Source organism: Gorilla gorilla, chromosome 7 (assembly GCF_029281585.2).
Source record: "Gorilla gorilla gorilla isolate KB3781 chromosome 7, NHGRI_mGorGor1-v2.1_pri, whole genome shotgun sequence".
Classification (NCBI taxonomy): domain Eukaryota; kingdom Metazoa; phylum Chordata; class Mammalia; order Primates; family Hominidae; genus Gorilla; species Gorilla gorilla.
The window spans coordinates 143667045-143688224 of NC_073231.2; the positions used below are offsets into that span (position 1 = coordinate 143667045).

Consider the following 21180-nt stretch of genomic DNA (forward strand, 5'->3'; position numbering starts at 1 on the left):
GTCTCTATATATATACATGTCTCCATGTGAGCTGGAGGCCGGGCTCTGTCCAGAGGTGTAGCCACAGAACACTTTGCCTTGCAGTTATTTCTGTGTATCGAGTTCGTGTCTAATTTTCTGCAGCGAGTCTCAGGACTGAGAGAAGTACTTGTGTCTCCCTGAATAAATATGTTAGAATCGTCGCCTGCCTTCAGATACAGAATTGCATGACTTCAAACAGCACAGACGCTGGAACTACATTTTGAAGATGAGAAGAAAAAAAAAAAAAAAGGAGACACAGATGTGGGCACTTATTTCAAAGAATCGAATAGTGAGATGTTTAAGCACCAAAATCAAAGACCATGGGGGGAAGCATCCAAACTCTGGGCTTCTGCTAGAAGATCCTTTTTCTTCCACAACAGAAAAAGGACAAAAAAAAAAATAGTTGAAGACAGCATCACTCACTTTAAACTCATTTTGACTTATTTTGTAAGAAATTATGAAACTACTAGGAACACAGCTGAGTGAGGGCGGGCACGGCCTGCGGAAGGCACATTCTCTGTCCTCTAGCTCCCCCATGTGGTGGGGAGAGTGTCCTGCACAGACTTCCTGGCAGTGCTCAGAAAGCTGAAGTCAATGCCTTAAGTCCCTGGAAGCAGTAGAGGAGGGAGGGAACCATTCGAACTTGAAGTGGGAAAAATCAAGGGAATTTTCCAGAGAGAATTCTGCATTCCAAACATTTCTCAAATACATCCCTTCCTTCTCCCTACTACACTGAACTGCTTCGAGTACTGGGAGTCTTTGGCCCGGACCCCTGCAGTAACTTGTCTCCTTGACAACCTACAACAGACTCCCTGTAGTCTGTTATTCAAACAGGCAAATCTTACTAAAAGAGAAAATGTGATCACGGAATGTCCTGCTTAAAAATCCTTCAAGATATAGGTTCCTTTTGAAAGCGTTTCTGAACTCCACACCCAGCGCTCAAGGATGCAATAGTTATGCTGTGTAACAGACTATCCCCCTACAGCAGTGTTTTACAAAGCAGTGATTCTATTCAGCTTAAGACAGTGCGGGCCATCCAGATGATTCTTCTGGCCTGGGCTTCCTGATTCCTCTCTGCATGAAGAATTAAATACAAAATAATTTAAGATGTGTTATAAAAGTATAGTATAAACCACCTGGCCCATGGTAAGTCAGAGAAAAGAGAAAGAACCAGCAATTTTTTCACATTGAAGAACTTGTGGAGAAACAAAAAGGACTTCCATTGGTCCTTATTAGTCAGGTTCAGGGAACTGAGAATTACTTTGTCCCTCACACTCTGCTGAGAGCTTTACATGAGCTGACTTAATACACTTTCCTTTAAATCTCCCAAGATGGGCACCACTTACCTTGTTTTACAGATGAAAAACTGAGTCCAAAAAGCTATGAATTTTGCCTAAAATTACATACCAAAAAAAAAAAAATAGAACAAGCATTTGCAATTAGGTCCCTTTGACACTAAAACTCATGAACTCTCCACTGCTTGATCTTTAGAAAACAAACAGATGTTTGATTTATGGTAATATATTTAATTTAAATCTCTAAAAATCACTGTACTTGTATTTGCTCTATGTTGAGCATATGGTTCCTAAGGTCATTTCTACCATAAGCAGCACAGACTGGCTTGCTGTTAAAGAGAAGGATATTGGGGCCGGGCGTGGTGGCTCTGGCTCACGCCTGTAGTCCCAGCACTTTGGGAAGCTGAGGCGTGGGGATCACTTGAGGTCAGGAGTTCGAGACCAGCCTAGCCAACATGGTGAAACCCTGTCTCTACTAAAAATACAAAAATTAGCCGGGCATGGTGGTGGGCATCTGTAATCCCAGCTACTTGAGGGGCTGAGGCAGGAGAATCGCTTGAATCCAGGAGGTCGAGGTTGCGGTGAGCCAAGATCGCACCACAGCACTCCAGCCTGTGCGAAAGAGCAAGACTCTGTCAAAAAAAAAAAAAAAAAAAAAAGGAGAGAGGGAGAGAGAAAGGGCCATTGGGGTGAGGCAACATCTCTCGCAGATCTTCAGCTGTGACTCTTCAGGACAAATGGCCATGGGGAAGTCACCTAACATTTCAGGGCCTCAAATTCTTACTTTCTGTGTGTGCGTACATTTCAATTTATTAAAACAGTGACACAATTGCCTACAGGGTTGCCTCAGAGATTAAACAAGATAAATGTGTGCAAAGGATCTAAAATGCTGCCTGAACATATACTGGCTACTCATAAAATGACACGTATTTTTATTATCGTGATGTCAAATAGAAGATATTAGAAAAGGGTAACATTCTGAAAAGAGGACATACCCATTTGGGAAAATGATAAACATGAGTGATGGTAGGAAAAAAGGACATAGGTTGGAAAACTCCATGTACAATTAACAGTAATGATTCATTATGAGCTGCAAAACGGGACCATCATTTGCAACAAGAGAAACTAATTTTGTAATAGAGACAATTCCCCAAGCAGCCATTTCTGATGTTTTGAGTGGGATGAGTCACTTCAAAAATCATAGTGGAAAGTATTTTGGTCTTTGGGAAATGTATTCTATCCCATTTATAAAGCACTGAAAGTTTAGCTACAAGTTCCAGCTCACCTTGGCAAATAGAAGGCACTCAAAACTGGCTGTTGAGTTGGACTCTAATGTCTGCATCTCCTAGTTGCTTATGAAATATGTGTTGAACAAACTAAACAACATTTATATTACAACAAAGGAAATTAGCTCTAACCACATATCATCTACTTCCTATAACAGAGCTAAGTATTTAATTGTTTCTTCTATTTTTACTCCACAGATGTCTTTCATTTGGAAAAAAAAAAGGAATGTAAGAATGTAAGGTGTCATCAATGATTAGGCATTGGTGACTAGAATTGTATTTAGTGTATATATGAGCTATTGTGATATGAAAAGTTTAAATACCTGGTTTTAGTCAGAGGAGAGGATATCAAATCAGAATTCTCTATTGATAAGATACATTCTCTCAATTAATGCTTCAATATCTGGAGACTGTGGGCCAAAAACCCAAATTCAGGAAGGAATTTCTTTCTTAAGATAATAGGTGGCAAATAGGCAGCTTAGAACATTTAATTGAAGATTTGCTGCATGTAAGACACAGTATATACAGGACATTGAGACGAGGCCTAAGCCATCCTCCTCATTGGAGCACACCATGATGGCTTGAAAATACAGGGTCTGGAGTCAGATGCTCTCACATCAAATCATGACTCTAAACTTAGTATTTCTGAGATTATGAACAACCTGTCTTCTTTCTCTGTGCCTTTATTTCATCAACTGTAAAATGGGGAAAATATTAGAATCAAATTCATGGAGTTTTGTTGTAAGGGAGAAATGAAATACATGCTAAGTTTAGCACAATACTAGGCACATAAACAATTCTAATAGCTCTTAGCTATAAATATTAGTAGTACTCCCTATAGACTTTCAAAGGAATGTTGAGTTATAGTAATAGAAATATTTATAATTCCATAAGCATGCCTCCTTAGATTAAATCTTATTATTTTCATTACCCTTATCATTAACATTATTATTATCATTATGGTAAGTCATTGGTCTTATGAACTGAGGAGTGAAGTTTGTGCTGACATCAGCCATATAAAAGAGATAATACTAATAAGCTACAACTCTCTTTTTATTGGTTCCTAGAAAAAGAGGAAGTAGGGAAATAATAAGTGTCAAATATGTCAAATACTGCTCTAGGTAGTTTATATTAATATTCATTCATGGATTAATTCTCATAATCACCCCTCAACTTGAGTATTACAAACCCTACTTTGCAGATGAAATTGGAAAAGAAACTAAATTTTTGCTTAAGCTTGTATTTGCCTAAGTAAGTTATGAATAGATCTGGGCTTGAACTCAGGTTTCACTAACTTTAAAGTCCTGATTGTTTTCACTATGCTAGCTCCTCTTTAAAATCAGTACATTTTAGGTAATGGGTTCTAGTTTCCTTGAGTTTCTAGTTAATTAATATACACTGTGTTGTAAGAAGATGAGCAATGGGCTTAGTGTCAGAAGACTTCCCTTGAGGCCTGGGTCTTTCTACTTCCTAAGAATGAACTTGTGCAGGGCTATTTGCACTCTTTGAAACTCAATTTCCTTATGTGCAAAATGGGCATAAGTAGTCTTTTACTCACAAGTGATTTGCAGGCATACAACAGAATAAATATGAGAGTGCTATGTCTATTATAAAAACCTTAGGAAAAATAGTGAATAAGTCACAGAGTGCCAGTAAATTTATAATTGTCTCAATAGCAGAAGTATCAAGCAGTGTCATATCCTGGTCCTCTCATACCTTATTCATCTTGTTTAACACCATCCTCAATTTCTCCTTTTTACACCCAGCCCAGCCACCATTCACCACATCAGAAGCCATGTGGGCTCTGTTTAATAATAAACTCCAAAAGTGTCACTATTTTCCATGATCACTGCTAACACCCTAGTCCAAGCCACTGATAAGCAGATGACTGCATCAGCCTTGATAACGCATTGCCCTGCTGTCACAGACACCCCTCTAGAGTCCACATGCCACAGGGGCCAGCGTCATCTTATAAAACCTAGATCCCAACACTCGTCGCTTTAAAATCAGCTCTGCTCTCTATTATGCTAACAATGAAAATCCAGACTCCTTGTGGTAGCCCTCAATGGCCAAGGAGACCCAGCTCTCACCTACCACTGCGTTTCAGGTCCAACACTCCAGCCTTGCAGGCACACAGAGCTTCTTCCGGCTCTTCCATCACAGCCATTCTCTCTGAGCCCTAGAGCCCAGGCACTCTGCCTGGAGTGCCCCAACCTCAACTCTCCATGAGATGTTCCCTTCTTAGCATTCAGGTCTCAGCTCAAAAGGCCCCTCTTCATCAGGACCTGCCTATCTCCTGGATCTAAATAAGAGACCCACATCCACTTCACTCACACCTATAATACCTACTGTCTGCATGGCATTTTTGCTACCTGGAAGTCTTTCTTGTTTATTCACCTCTTTATTCTTGTTTATTCACCTCTTGCTTGTCTGTTGCCCTGGCAAAATTTAGACTCCATGAAAGAAGGCACCTATGTGTCCTTTTCAACACTAGCAAGCAGAACAAATCATAGGTTTGAAAAGAATATATGTTGGATACATTTTTTAAAGTGAATTTCTCTTATACTACTGCAGCCGCAACCGTACAATCTTCTGCCTCTGACTGTTGGCTTTCAAATCCCCCTGCACTGCCCCATTCAAGGTTCTACAGTGCACCACAAAAATCAAGAAAATGAAGACAACTCTCTTGCTCTGGAATCCAGTGCTCCCCAGATCCCAGCCTGCATCTGCCTCTGAAGCCTCCTTCCTCACTCTCTCCTGCTCACACTCTTTCCTCCAGCCACACAGCTGCAAGCTTCTTAGGCTGCTCCTTTCTCCCGAACTAGGCCCTCCGTTTACACAATAATTTCTGTCCTACTCATGCCTTGCTTTGCCCAGGTAAGATGCTATGTATTTTATTTTTTATTTCTATTTTTTATTTTTTATTTTTATTTTTATTTTTATTATTTTATAAATCATATATTTATGTATATTTACATATTTACATATTTTAAATATTTATATATTTATAAACCTATTATATATTTATATACCTTATATATTTATATATTTATAATTAAATTATATATTTATTATACTATAATAACATTATCTTAAATAATATTATGTATTTTATTATTTTATTTTTATTTTTTATTTTATTTTATGATGCTATTTATTTTCTATGTGAAACTTTCCCTGATCATTCCAGGAAAAAAACTCAGTCCTTCCTCACTGCTCTCACAGGTTTCCCTCAATTGAACACTGAGCTGTGTTTGGTTCTGTTTTGAAGCAGTGAAGGTGTCTCTTTACAGTCTATTTCTTTGATAGTGAGAGGAAGGGGTTGAAAATGATATTTAATATGTTGACTGTTCACCACTCATGTTTATACACATTACCTGCTTGAAATTCTGCTTCAGTACTTCAAGGATCATTTTTCCCATTTCGCAGATGGAGACATTGAAGTTGAGTGAGATTATATAAGTCAGGGTTGCACCACTTACATGTGGCTAAGTTGAGAATAAATCCAGGTCTGACATCAAAGCCAGTGTCTACTGCTTCCTTCTGTTTCCCCACATCAGGTCTACTTTGGAACAACACTGAATTTAATATAAGGGATTGAGCTGAAGTGAATTGCATGGAATTGGATGAAAAAGCCGGCTGTACTGAAGGCCAAGTTTGTCTGTTTCTCAATTGGATCTGGGAGTCCTTATGCCTGTCTATTTCCTTGGTCGGATTCCCTCCCATGCCTAAACATTCTCACAAAGTGAAGAGAGGAGTCCCAGGCCCCGGGGAGCAGTGCCCCTCCGGACAGTGCCAACAGTTGCCTATATTACTGAGCTGCTAAGCTCATTGTTCTTTGGCATTTGTTTTAATGGTCAGAGCGAACGAATTGTGGCTGTTGGATGAGACGGAAAATTAGGTGTATTTGGAGATGAATTCATCTCAAATTGCTGAAACTGTCAACTCAGGTGGCAAATATTCAGTTCATTCTTGGAAAAAAAAAGGAGAAAACTACAACATCTTTCCCCCAGTGATCTCTATAAGAAAACTTGAAAAGCCACCAAATTAGAATTGCATTGTTTTCTCTGGCATTCATCCAGATTCTCGCAATATTCAAAGCAGTCATTTTATTTCAACGGCTCAGGAAAAACAGTTTGACATAGCTTAAAAAGATAGATTGAAACTTCATATTTGAAATAATGTCAGGATGAGCCAAATTCACTAAGGCAACCTGTCTGGGAAAGGTTTCCACCCGGACACACTGAGGCACATGCCAGAGCCTGAGCAAGGTGGGCCTGTCAAGGGTCTTGGGCAAGGAATGGGAGTAGGATTCAGGACCCTGTGTTCTAGTCCCAACTCTGGTCCCTGTTTACTGACAGAACTTGAGTAAGTTGCTTAATTTCACTGATACACCCATTGTCTATGCTGCAGCATTGAGCACCTGTTACATGTTTCAGAAAGTTGAGAAACAGAATGTTGCCTGAAAATGAAATGAAGCATCTCCAAGACCCGTCACTTTTACTGAGGGACCTTGTTCAAGCTTAATGTCTCTGAATCTCAGTTTTTTGATTGATAAAATGAAACAAACAAAACAAAACAAAACAAAACAAAACACCAGAACAAGCCCTTTTTCACAGGGCTATTGGTGAGAATTAAATGAGATGACGTATGTGAAAGTAACAAGATGCTGGTGAAGGGCTGAAAAGGTGCCACGATGCCCAGCTGCATGGCTGATAACAATGAATTAGAATTTACCAGTCAGCAAACTATAGCCTGCAGACCAGCTGCCTGTTTTTGTAAATAAAATGTAATTGGAGTGGACTCATACCCGTTCACTTACATATTGTCCACAGAAGCCACAGCACTGTGCAGTTGCTTTAGAACCAAAGATATTCACTATCTGGTCTTTTTTTTTTTTTTTTTTTCTGAGACAGAGTCTCGCTCTGTCACCCAGGCTGGAGTGCAGTGGTGCGATCTCGGCTCACTGCAAGCTCCACCTCCCAGGTTCACGCCATTCTCCTGCCTCAGCCTCCGGGGTAGCTGGGACTACAGTTGCCTGCCACCGCGCCCAGCTAATTTTTTGTATTTTTAGTAGAGACGGGGTTTCACCATGTTAGCCAGGATGGTCTCGATCTCCTGGCCTCGTGATCTGCCCTCCTCGGCCTCCCAAAGTGCTCGGATTACAGGCTTGAGCCACCACGACCAGCCCACTATCTGGTCTTTTACAGAAAAGTTTGCCAACATTGGATTGGTAAGGACTTTGCCAGCTCTCGCATAGGTGAGAATTCTCTCCTATCTCTTCTTTTTGTTTTGTTCCCGTCTTTACAATACCCCCTCCTCCCTCCTGCCCTCTGTTTTTTTTTATCCTTTCCTTTCTTCCTTCTTCTTTTTTCTTTTCTCCACAATAAACAAAAGCCTAGATAAATACACTGAGCCATTTACAAAATAAAAAGAGATGAGCCTTCCTCCTGGGAGATGTAACTGGTGCCAAGACCCACGCATGATATGGCCTGGGCTGCAGGGGCTGCACTGTATCCCACAGTTACCCATGGGCTGGGATTCTGAACCAGGAAACAACCTAGAGGAGCAGTCACCACCAAGGCTCTGTAACATGGTGCCGCACTTATCCTAGTTTTTGAAATCATTTTGTTTGTATCTTTCCCACTAGATTGTGAACTTTCTGAGAATAGAAGCTTGCCTTATTTATTTTAGGGATCATGTATGTGAATCACAGTGTCTGGACTTTAGGCACCATAACTGCTTGTTAAAGTGAATAATTATCTTCAGAATCATGTTTCTCATTAATTTTATTAATTATGTTAATTAGAACAATTAATATTGTGTTACTACTATTAACGTTATTTATTCTAATAAATTCTACCATATGGTTTAGACTTTTAGAAAATATTTTAAATTGTGTGCTTAAAAGGAAATCATTTATTGAAAGCAGAAACTGACACTTTATATCATTTATAAGGAGATGAAAAATAAATAAAAGACCAACTAAGAACATGTCTTTTATAATTTGTATGATTTGAGCAGTTTTTACCCTTATATTAGGAAATAATAAACACCCTTCCCTCCAGACTCTCCATCCTGAGATAATATGTCATTAGGAAAAAGCTGGGGCACAGCTGGGTCGTAGACTAACCTCTACTCTTTACCCAAGTGTGACCGAATCCACCTGTGAGACATAAGAAACATTTCCATGATGAGCTCATCAGTTCAAAGTGGGTCCAATTAAAGCCTCATTTGCAGGAACTAATCATAGTTAGCTGCAAATTGGAGGAAATGCTACTCCAATCAAATGCATAATTCCCCTTCCCGTATGAGTTAAGTTTCCTGGTGTTATGTGACATTTAGCCGTTGGCATCAACCTCAAAATTATCCCTTTTGGGAAAGAATTATTGCATTAGGAATACAATTCTAACTCATGCTTAGTTTTAATAAAAACTTACTTGTTTTCTGCCCAGCGTCTCCCAATCTTACTTTATAATACTGGCAAACTTTGATGTCAATTCAACCATTTTCCGTCTGATTATTGTATCCTGTGAACATGCATAGCAGTGGCTTCCATTTTTTATTTAAAATACTGACTTGACATATCCTTTCCAAAGGCTTTACTCATATTATCACATTTAATTCTCAAAGTAATCCCAGGAGTTACTTTTTTTTTGATGGTACCACATTTACAATTAAAAATAGCAATAACAACAACAAAGCAGAAGTTTAGGATGAGTCAGTAAATGGTTCACATTTGCATAATTAGTAAGTAGTAAAGCTGGCTGGCATTAGTGGCTCTGTTTCGTTGCTCAGTCTGTACTGGTAATTAGTAAGATCTGCTGATTTTCAGGCCAATCAAGAGTGGAACATGGAGCAGGGCAGGAGCGGTCATCACATCAATACTTAGCATTTCTGCAAGAACAGCCTCTTACAATCTGGATGCTTCAACAATTTTAAGAACTGGAGAGGTTTGGTCAGATTACTACCCTCTCTTAGCCATTCCAAACATAAGAGATCCTTTAGGAAAGGGGCCGGCAAATTATGATTATTAACATTTTAAGTGGTTGAAAAACAAAAGAATAATATTTTATGATACATGAAAACTATATGAAATTCGTATATCAGTATGCATAAACAAAGTTTTACTGGGACACAGCCACACATTTATTTTTGTTTTGTCTGTAGCCACATCAGAAGAACTGTGCTACATTAGAAGCACAGAACAACTGAGTGCTACATCAGAAGAATTGAGTAGTTGCAACAGAGACCATGTGGATCACAAAGTCCTAAAATATTTCTTATCTGTCTCTTTAGTTTGTTTCCTGTTTTGAGGTGCAGCCTAGTTGCTATCTCCTGCATGAAGCCTTGTTTAATATTTCTTGCTTTGTTTCTTTTCCCTCCTCTGAATATAAATAGTATAGTACCTACACTATCTAAACTATTATCTACCATTTTATTTATACTGCTAGGACTGAAAGGCTTTAATTTCATCTCTTCCAATTGTGCTTGATGCTTGAAACCCTCTGTAACAACCCTGAACAGTAGAACTTTCTACTGGATGATGTAAGTATCCTATAGCTGTGTTGCCAAATATGGTATACATGGTGATACGCAGCTACTGAGCCATTGACATGTGGCCAGTGTGATTGAGGAATTCAATTTTGAAATTTATGCTAATTTAAATTTAAATTTAAATTTGAACTCCTACCCAGGCATGGTAGCTCACAAGAGGATCACTTGAGCCCAGGAGTTTGAGGCTGCAGTGAGCTTTGATCTCGCACCACTCCACTCCAGCCTGGTGACAGAGCAAGACTTTGTCTAAAATAAAATAAAATAAACAAAATAAAATATAAATTTGAGCCCCTACATTGGAGAGTGAAGGTCAAAAAGTTCCCTGCTGAGCAATTTCCTAGTCTCAGCTGGAATGATTCAGTGCTAAGAAACTCAAGCCCTCCCCGGCGTTCCATTACATCTTTGGGCAGCTCTTGCTACTTGAACATCTTCATGGAGAAATGTTTTCATTGAGACATGTTTTATTGAGAAACATTTTCCAATAACTTGCATATGATTTTTAAAATTCTACTATTTATGGCCACACAGAATAAACCTAATCTCCCTGATAGTGTCAATCTCTCATGTAAGAAGAGTGTGTACCAATCCACACAGGTATCTGCTTTGTTCTCTGAGACTGAACTGGAAAAATAAAGGGGATATAACTGCACCAGGTAGAATGGATGCTATTTTATTGTTCCCTGTTAAATATTTTATGCTCAGCATGGAAACTCTTTACTTTATTAGGGTCTGAGTCCTAGTGGGTGGCAGGGATTCCACCACAAAAAAAACAGATGTTTCTTCTCTCTGTCTGCGGGAAGCTATGGCTCAGATACATGACCAAGGTTCTCTCTCTACCTTGAATTTGTAAAGAATGAGACAAATACAACAGAGAGTAAGAGATAATTCATGGCACAGTGGGAAAGTTCCTCGACAGCAATGTTCTAACTAGACCATCCCTGGCTTTGAACCCTGGCTATGTTCTCAGTTTCCTAAACACTGAAAGGTCTAGTCCTTCATACAAGCCTGGTTCTTGACGTTGCTTCTGTTGACTCTATGACATACTTCCAGAAATTCTGTATTAGACCGTTCTTGCATTGCTATAAAAAAATACCTAAGACTGGGTAATTTATAAGAAAAGAGGTTTAATCATTTCACGGTTCTGCAGGCTGTACAGGAAGCATAGCAGTATCTGCTTCTGCGGAGGCCTCAGGGAGCTTACAGTCATGGCTGAGGTCAGCATGGAAGCAGGCACGTCACATGGTAAAAGCAAAAGCGGGAGAGAGAGAGGGAAGACGTACCACACACTTTTAAACAATCAGATCTTGCGATAACTCACTATTGCAGGGACAGAAACAAGGAGATGGTAGTAAACCATTCACAAGAAATCCATCCCCATGATCCAATCATCTCCTACCAGGCTTCTCTTTTCCACCTTGGCTTTCAGAAAGGGAAGAGATTCAGAGAACAGGTTGGGTTTCTGTGTGTAGATGTTGTCCCTGGACCACAGACCTGAAATGGAGGGCTCTGGGATTGTTAGGAAGGAAAAGGAGCTGCAGGTATGTTAAGAATCATGTTCTATTCGAAGGCCACAGTTAAGGCAAGAGCTGTCCCTGCCACTTTGAATTACCAATCAAATCAATAGATATTGAAAATCCAGAAGGAACTACCTGAAATAAGATTGTTCTTAACTGAGAAGTCTGGTTCTTCCAGGTGTTGTCTTGAATCTGTTGTCAGATAGATCCTAGTTCAAGGACATGTACTATGTGACCTTGGGCAAGTCACTGACTCTCTTTGGAGCCTCATTGTCTACATAACAGAAACAATAAGACTTGGTTTACAGAACGTTACTGTGGGTACTAGCAATGTAATACCAGCCAAACCATACAGGAATTCCCCAAAGTGCCTTACAAAACCTTGTGTTAGAGATGTTGTTCTTTCTCCATCCTGAAAGTCCAAGCTCCGCACAATTCTATTTCTTCTCTGTGACCCTGACATCAGACTATGTTTCAAGAATAGATCACAGTGTTTTTATCACAAGAGTGTTTAAGAGGTCCAAGAAGTTGAATGATTCATTCCAAAGCAGAATGATATTCTCCTTTGGGGGCAGGTATCTCTCAAGCAAGAAGTTTCTGAGGGTCTTGCAGCTCCATTGACAGTTCTTGCTCATTTTTTTTTTTTTTTTTTGCCAGACCAGCAAAGAAATGAATGAAGGGCTCCTTAAAGTCTAAGGTTGCACTCTATGAACTGCTCTGATAAGAGACGGAAATCACAAATTATTATTGGAAGTGGGACATGTGCCCTCAGGGGACTCACAGGCAATGGGCTAGATATAGACATAGGGACCATGACTAATTGCAGTGGATGCTCTCCAAAACAGATGTGTCCAAGACGTCCAGCGGGACACACAGCCAGAGGTGGTTTATTCTGCCAGGAAGCATCAGATGCAACTGGCATTTAAGTTGGATCTTAGGAGATTAAATCATTCTACAAGCAGAAAAGAGAAAATTCCAGAATGGTTAATGTGGTTCATGAAGGCATATGTGAGGATGCAAATGGCAGGAGTAAAGGCCCAGGGCAGAACCAGGTCACACAGGTCACGAAAATCCTGCCACTCATTTCTGTATGCAGAACACACTGCTGAGTGTCTGACCATCTGAGAGCTCTGCACAAGTCCTTGTAAAGTGAAACAGCGATGTGTTCAAAATGAGGCAACGCCATGCATTCTAGTGAGGGGCTCCTACTCTGAGTGGGAGGTGGTATTTGACGGCCCAGTGGGTCCTCAGGGACTCTCATTCTACAAATGGGAAAAGGAAAGAAGAGAAGAGGAGGAGGAGCAGGAGGAGGGGTAAAACTAGGAGGCAGCTCTGGGAAATGCAGCAGGTTACCTATTCCAAGGAGGAGAAAAATGGAGGAAGGTGCTCTCAAATAGAAGGAAGTTAAGGGGTAACTAGAGGAGAAAAAATGGAATAAACTTGTATTTGACATTTAGCTATTTTGAGAAGTATGCAGCTAATTTGTGGTGATTGCTTCCAAAAAGATATGGAGGCTTGATTGTTTCAATGACTGGTCTACAAACATAATGAACATCAATTATGCGCAAGATGTATGGCCAGGTCCGATACAGTGACAAGAAAGAAAGCAGCATTTTTTGAGTGCCTTTTATGTGCCCAACACATTATCACATTGAACCCTTACAAAATCTTGTCAGGGAGATATGATTGTCAGCACTCTGTGAGGGTACAAAAACATGCAAAAAGGATATGAGTTACAAGATACATCAACTGCTATGCCGGCTGACTGCATATATCAAATAAATACTTCTACGGGCCAGCTGAACCTCAGGCAAAGGGTCTGTTGTGGGTGTGGAGGGGATGCTGCCATGATCTATATGCAGGCGCTAGCTCCCAAAGGGGTCTGTGATTTGTGCCCTAAGTAATCCAGTCTTAATCTGCAAGCAATGAAATGTCATTAAAAGTTTTAAACCCGGGAATGCAGTCATGCTTTTTTAAAATTCTGGAGGATCAATCTAGCAACAACTTACAGGATGCATTAGAATGGCGTAAGACAGGAGGCAGAAAAAAACAGCCAGGAAGCAGCAGCAGGAATCTAGGCAGGAAATGGTGGAAGGTGATGAGAGAGCAGTGGAGATTAAGAGCAGGGGCTCAGTTCAAGAGCTGGAAAAGTGACAGAACCAGCAGGATAAAGCGATGGTTGGAGACAAGGTGCTGGAGGAAGGGAAGAGGGTTGGTTGGCTTTGAGTTTGAGTTTGCATTTCAGAATGGATGACTGTCAAGCACACACAAAAGACAAGGTAAGGGCAAGGAGAGCACCCACCTGGAATGGGCAGTGAAAACACATCTAGGCACTCAAAGACTGGATTATTTATGACCTACATAGTGAGAGGAAATCCAAGCAAGGTGCCAGCTCCCCATCATCCTTGACCTACACAAGGATGTTGCCACAATAGGGGCAACCTGACTGCAGTCCAAGTTATGGGATGCCTAGTGTAGTCGGTGGAATAGTATCCCCCAAAAGTCATGTCTATCTAGAATCTGAAAACTGTGACCTTACTCAGAAGTGGATTTTTGCTGATGTAATAATCAAAAAGAACCTTGAAGTGATATCATTATATATTTCAGGCAGTCCCTAATTCCAATGATCAGTGTTTTTATAAAAAGAGAAAGCCTGGGCACAGTGGCTCAGGCTTATAATACTAGCACTTTGGAAGGCTGAGGTGGGCAGATCACTTGAGGTCAGAAGTCTGAGACCATCGTGGCCAACATGGTAAAACGCCGTCTCCATTAAAAATACAGAAATGAGCTGAGTGTTATGGCTCGCACGTATAGTCCCAGCTACTTGGGAGGCTGAGGCAAAAGAATCGCTTGAACCCAGGAAGCAGAGGTTGCAGTGAGCCGAGATCACGCCACTGCACTCCAGCCTGGGTGACAGAGCAAGACTTCGTCTCAAAAAAAAAAAAAAAAAAAAGAAAAAGAAAAGAAAAGAAAACAAAGACAGAAAGGCAACGTGAAGACAGAGACAGAAACTGGAATGATGCTTGCACCAGCCAAAAAACACTAGGATCCAACAATGCTGGAAGAGACAAGAGAGAGCCTTCTCAAGAACCTTCACAGTGATGGTAGCCATGCCAACGAATTTAAGGAAAATTATACTAATTTTCCTTAGGGTTGGTAAATTTCATACCAGCTACCAATGTCATTCAATTAACCCAAATTAATAAAACCTGGTGTAAAGTGTGTTTAAGATTCTTACTTCAATAAAGCTAAGCTTTAGGTAAACTGTAAAAAGCTGCAGCTAAAATAAAAATAAGCTATGAGAGTGACTTTAATGACTTTAATATTCTGAGGAACAATGCTGAGACCAAAACTGGGATTACACTCTCACTATGCTGAGCCATAGCCCAGGTAATGTTAGGGCAAGGTGTAGCTTATGAATGGAAAGAAATGGCTACATTAAATTCCATCCATTTACTTTAGGAATGTTGGCCTCCACAACTTCAAAAGAATAAATTTATCTTGTCTCAAGCCACCAAATTCATAGTAACTTGTATAGCAGCACTAGGAACCTAGTGCACCCCATTTCTAAGGAGCCAATTCTGAGCTGTGGCTGCAGCTCTATTCTTCAATCCTGTACTTCACAAGGATCCAGGGGGCGATGAGAAAGGTTCATGGTAGCCTCTTGGGGAGAGAGGGAGGGGAGTGGGAGATGGCTCGTGGCCTCGTTACAAGCCTCCTGCCTTCTCTCGTCCTGGGGGCACATGGTGCTCTTCAAGAATTATATTCACTGCAATTCAAGCTGTTACCCATGTGAGTTTGTGCAATGTTTCCAAGGCACTGTGGTGGAGCCATTCTCCTGGTGATGATGTGCTCTGGAGCTGGAATCACTACAAGAGGCACGACCTGGTACTTAGTTACAGAAGAGCCTGACCTCGCTTCTGAGATGGCCTTGGAATTCTCTAACCTAAAGTCACAGTCACAATTCTCTGATGCTGAGAATGCCTGAACCACAGATGCCGGGTCACATACACCCACTTAAGTCTCTTCAGCTGACAAGAACCTGGTTTAATGCACAGAGATGATAACTGAACACACTTCCAATGCCTCTGCCACCTTGCTTATGGGCACAGCCTACCTGTGGCCTAGGTTTGCTTTGATCACCATCAATATTGCTTGAACCAATCCCCTGCTAAGGACTTCTTTGCTGACTCAACCACCCCACAGTGACTAGGGATGTGCCAGCTCCCCTCCACCAGGTGGAGCTCTGATTTTTTCCCTCTCCCCACCAAGTGGGATGCTGATCCCTTCCCTCTCCTCCCGCAGGTGGGGCTCTGATCCTTTTCTTCTTCCGCCCTAGGTGGGCCTCTGATCCCTTCCCTCTCCCACCCAAGTGGGCCTCTGATCCTTCCCCCTACCCCCACCAGGAGGGCTCTGATTTTTTTCCCTCTGCCCCTCCAGGTGGGGCTCTGATTCCTTCCTTCTCCACTCCCCAGCTGGGTCTCTGATTCCTTTATATAACCCACCCACCCCCCAGGGTGGGACTCTGATCTCTTCCATCTCCCAGTAAATGAGGCTTTGATGCCTTCCTTCTCAGTGTATCAGTGAGGTTTACTCTCATATTGGGCAGATTCTTCCAGTGCCTAATGGCCTTTGATGTCTTCAAATTGCACAGCTTCATACTGGAGTCATTCCTCATCTCCCTCATTTCCTGGGCTGCCCATGGATTAAAATGTCATGGTACCGGTAACATCTGAACCATGCTGGTAGTTATTCCCTTTGGTTCCTGTTTTAACCTGTCCAGTTGCCTTTACCAGCATGAGGCTCAGTGACAAGCTCCTGTAATCTAAGGCCTCTTCAAACTCAACGGCTTAACTGTCCTGGCCATCTTACCATTTCCATGCACGTATTTTTGAAGTTTGTGATATAATGGGAGAGTTGATCATAAGAACTTGAGGCCACAATGTCCAGATTTGACGTCTGTGTTTGCTGCCCACTAGCTCTGTCTTCTTAGATAAATTATTGAACATCTCTGGACCATGGTTTACATACAGGGATAATATAAGAACTGAATGAGTTAATATAAATCATCGAAAACATTGTCTTCCGCATAGTGGAATCCGGAACTCTAGGAATATTAGCAAGGAAGAAGATGACACTGATGGCACTGATGATATGAACCCTGACAATGTCAATCCTGCCCACGTTTCCCCCATGCCTGTAACTTTGCATTATCCTCTAGGAAGGCACTTACTATCTTGTAAGTATTAAAACTGTCTATTTTTTTCTGGACCTGCATATTATGAATTCCCTGAGGGCCACAGTCTTGTTTTATTTATCCTTACATTCCTGGCACTAGGTATAGTACCTGCTAGAGAGAGCTTTAGCAAAATTATTGTCCTCACTCCCCTCTTCACCTTATTAATTCTTTAATAGGATGTGCAAATGGGCCAGATCAATGTGAAAGAAAAATGAGTGCTTCAAAAATTTAAATAATTAGGTGGTGTAAGTATAAAATATTTCTAAACCTAAACCCTGAGTTATAGATTAGATAGCAATTATATGAGCAGTTTGAAAATATAAAGCCCATATTGTACATTTTTCTATTGCCAGAAATATATTGAGTAGAATTGTACAGTGTTTTTTCCCCTCTCTTTAGAGGTTATTTAACTCTATCAATCTTATTTTCAGTTTAATTATGAAACCAACATGCCAAACATACCATACATCCAAAAACAAATTTAGCCTTCTGAATATTAATTAACATTGTTTCAAAGAGATGGCCGCTGTTTATCATTGATTTAAATTAAACATTGAGAAGGAAATTAAAGAGATTTTTATTTCATTTATTCAGCAGCAACATTACAGTTTATACAAATGAAGGCATAATTAAACAGCCTGCCATTAAATTACAATCTGCATCTCATGTAAGCAAACATATTAAAATTGAAAATGCTTGTCATGAATATAAAACCAGCTTGCTTGAATAAGAATTACTCTGAATGTATGATGCACATTTAAGCAATTGTTTTGTTTAATTTCCAAAAAGCACTGTGGCACTTTTGATGTGACTAGACTGACAGGTTGCATTAATTCTGAGACATATTTGATAATAATGACTGTAAGATTACTAATAACAGCGAATGATGTGGTAATCCCTAGTAAGCACTTAACTCACACCAAGTAATTTAATTCACGAGGTGGATATCGTTACTATCTCTTCTAGAAAGTGTCTTTTTTGTTTGTTTGTTTGATTGATTGTTTAGTTTGAGAGAGGAAGAAATTAAAGTCATTAGGGAGTAGCGACGGGACAAGGGGAGGGCACCCACTCGCTGTAAGCCCTAATGAGTATAATGTGCAAAAGAAGCGAACAGAGTCCCCTTGAGATGCTGTGGCAGAGAATCCAATGCTGAGAGTCAGGTTACAGTGGGAGCAAGAAGGTACACAGGCCGTTCAGCAAAGTGAAGCTTCTAGAAAGAGACTAGTTCTGGGAATCACTTCACAGATGGTGTGTATTCACTTAAAGAACTAGTCCAGAATACACGGATAGAGTTAAATAGGATTATTTTCCAAAATTATTATTTCCAACAGAATTTCTTTACATTAGATGGATGACCTTGAATAGGTTACTTAACTCTGAGTTTTCACTTGCTTATCTACCAAGGGAAGATGATATTTACAACTCACCCCAAAACCCACGATGAATAGCACATGATAATAAATGGTGTCTGGTATCTAGTGGGGGCTCAAAGAGGACACTTATTCAATGCTTAAAAATTTAGACTAAAATTTAAAACAGCTTGCAAGAGAGACGTGCCTTCACAACTATGAATCAAGAAATAGTTCTGAGTGGACAGCATGGGGTCTCAGGGAATTGATCATCAGTTACCCTATCCGTGTCTTCCTTCCCTAGTCCCTACCTCCTTGATATCTGGTGGGTATGTTTTACATTCAGAATGGCCCCCAATAATGTATAATCCTTTTAAGGATGCACGATCCAGGAATGCTGAGCAGGGTTAAAAACACACAAAGTGTTAAAAATAAATTTTAAAAATAAATAAATAAATGAGCAGGCAGCTTACCCACAGCCATCCTAGTAATCACCAGATGGTAATTGCGGACAATGGATGTGGTGTAAAATGCATTGATCTGACAAAGCAAAATTGGACTCAGAGAAAATGCATTTAAACAAAGGAATTTAATGGTGAGGATGTGTCTTGGGGAGGGAAATGAATCTTGTTCCCAGATGGGTCTTCTAATATGACAAATAAAAATTAAACTTTTATAGCTGGCATCAGGTTGGGTGCTGATTCACGCTTCAGGCATCCAAAGTTCCTCTGCTTCTTTAGTAGAGCAATTGGTGGGCTTCATGATGAGTCAAGGTATATGGCATTCGGCAATGGCTGCTCCACATTTAGCCCCAATGAAGCTCTCTTCTCTATAAATAAAATAATGCTTTATCTTTCGAGGATTTTCCTTTTCAAAGCAGTCTCAGCTATCTCCACTTTCTAATAATTCATGTATTCATGCCACATATCTTCTGTAGGCCCCAAATAGTCCCACTGGAGCTTTGTTGAGTGCTGGGAAGGCAGCAGTGGACACACAGCTACTCCCCTCAGTGTTCACAATTCACTCTTCCAGAGTCAACTAGGTTTTCTCTTCAAATATTATCGGTTATGCCTTGTGTCAATTTTTTTTTTTTTGAGACGGAGTTTAGCTCTTGTTGCCCAAGTTGGAGTGCAATGACATAATCTCAGCTCACTGCAACCTCCGCCTCCCAGGTTCAAGTGATTCTCCTGCCTCAGCCTCCCTAGTAGCTGGGATTAACAGGCATGTGCCACCATGCTTGGCTAATTTTGTATTTTTAGTAGAGATGGGTTTCTCCATGTTGGTCAGGCTGTTTTCAAACTCCCGACCTCAGGTGATCTGCCCGCCTCAGCCTCCCAAAGTGCTGGGATTACAGGCATCAGCCACTGCGCCCCGCCTGTGTCAATTTTTAAATGACTTTATTGAGGTGTGATTGACATACAAAAAGCTGTACCTATTGAATGCAGAGCATGATGAATTTGTGGATAAGTAGACACCCATGAGACTATCATCACAGTCATTGACATGAATTATCCATCACCTCTAGAAGTTTACCCCTTCTCTTATTTTTTTTTTTTTTTTTGTGAGTGATATAATACTTAATGTAAGATTTACCTTCTTACCAAAGTTTTAAGTGTACTCTACAGTTGATGTGGTTTGGCTGTGTCCCCACCCAAATCTCATCTTGAATTCCCACATGTTGTGGGAGGGACCAGGTGGGTGGTAATTCAATCATGGGGGCAAGTTTTTCCCGTTCTGTTCTCATTATAGTTAATAAGTCTCACAAAAGCTGATGGTTTCAAAAAAAGGAGTTCACCTGCACAATCTATCTCTCTCTTTGCCTGCTGCCATCCATGTAAGATGAGAGTTGCTCCTCCTTGCCCTCTGCCATGATTCTGAGGCTTCCCCAGCCACAGTGGTCTCAGATGGAGATGAGGAACTTGTTGGGAGCTGCAGCAAAGGTGACTTTTCTTATGGTTTAGCAAAGAGACTGGTGTCATTTTGCTCCTGCCCTAGAGATTTGTGGAACTTTGAACTTGAGAGAGATGATTTAGGGTATCTGAGGGAAGAAATTTCTAAGCAAGAAAGGATTCAAGAGGTGACTTGGGTGCTGTTAAAGCCATTCAGTTTTATAAGGGAAGCAGAGCATAAAAGTTCAGAAAATTTGCACTCTGACAACGCAATAGAAAAGAAAATCCCATTTTCTGAGGAGAAATTCAAGCTGGCTATAGCAATTTGTATAAGAAATGAAAAGCCAAATGTTTATCCCTAAGATAATGGGGAAAATGTCTAAGGGCATGTCAGAAGTCTTCACGGCAGCCCTTCCCATCACAGGCCCAGAGGCCTAGGAGGAAAACATGGTTTAATAGGCAGGGCCCAGTGTCTCTGTGTTGTGTGTAGCCTGGGGACTTGATGCCCTGTGTCCCAGTCACTCCAGCCATGACTGCAAGGGGCCAATGCAGAGCTCAGGCCATGGCTTCAGAGGGTGCAAGCGCCAAGCCTTGGCAGCTTCCACATGGTGTTGAGCCTGTGGTTGCACAGAAGTCAAGAATTGAGGTTTGGGAACCTCCACCTAGATTTCAGAAGATGTATGGAAATGCCTGGATGTCCAGGCAGAAGTTTGCTGCAAGGGTGGGGCTCTCATGGGGAACTCCGCTAGGGCAATGTGGAAGGAAAATGTGGGGTGAAAGCCCCCACACAGAGTCATTGCTGGGGCACTGCTTAGTGGAGCTGTGAGAAGAGGGCCACTGTCCTCCAGACCCCAGAAGAGTAGATCCACTGACAGCTTGCACCATGCACCTGGAAAAGCCACAAACACTCAACAACAACCCGTGAAATTAGCCAGGAGTGGGGGCTATACCTTGCAAATCCACAGGGGCAGAACTGCCCAAGACCATGGGAACCCACCTCTTGTATCAGCGTTACCTGGATGTGTGACAT

At 41.0% G+C, this 21180-nt stretch overlaps 1 protein-coding gene across 1 annotated transcript in view; it reads right to left on the reverse strand.

The window, feature by feature from the left end:
* Nucleotides 1-21180, reverse strand: part of LOC134758974 (uncharacterized) — a 251425-nt gene that overhangs the window by 14916 nt on the left and 215329 nt on the right. The gene's annotated exons all lie outside the window — the stretch shown is intronic.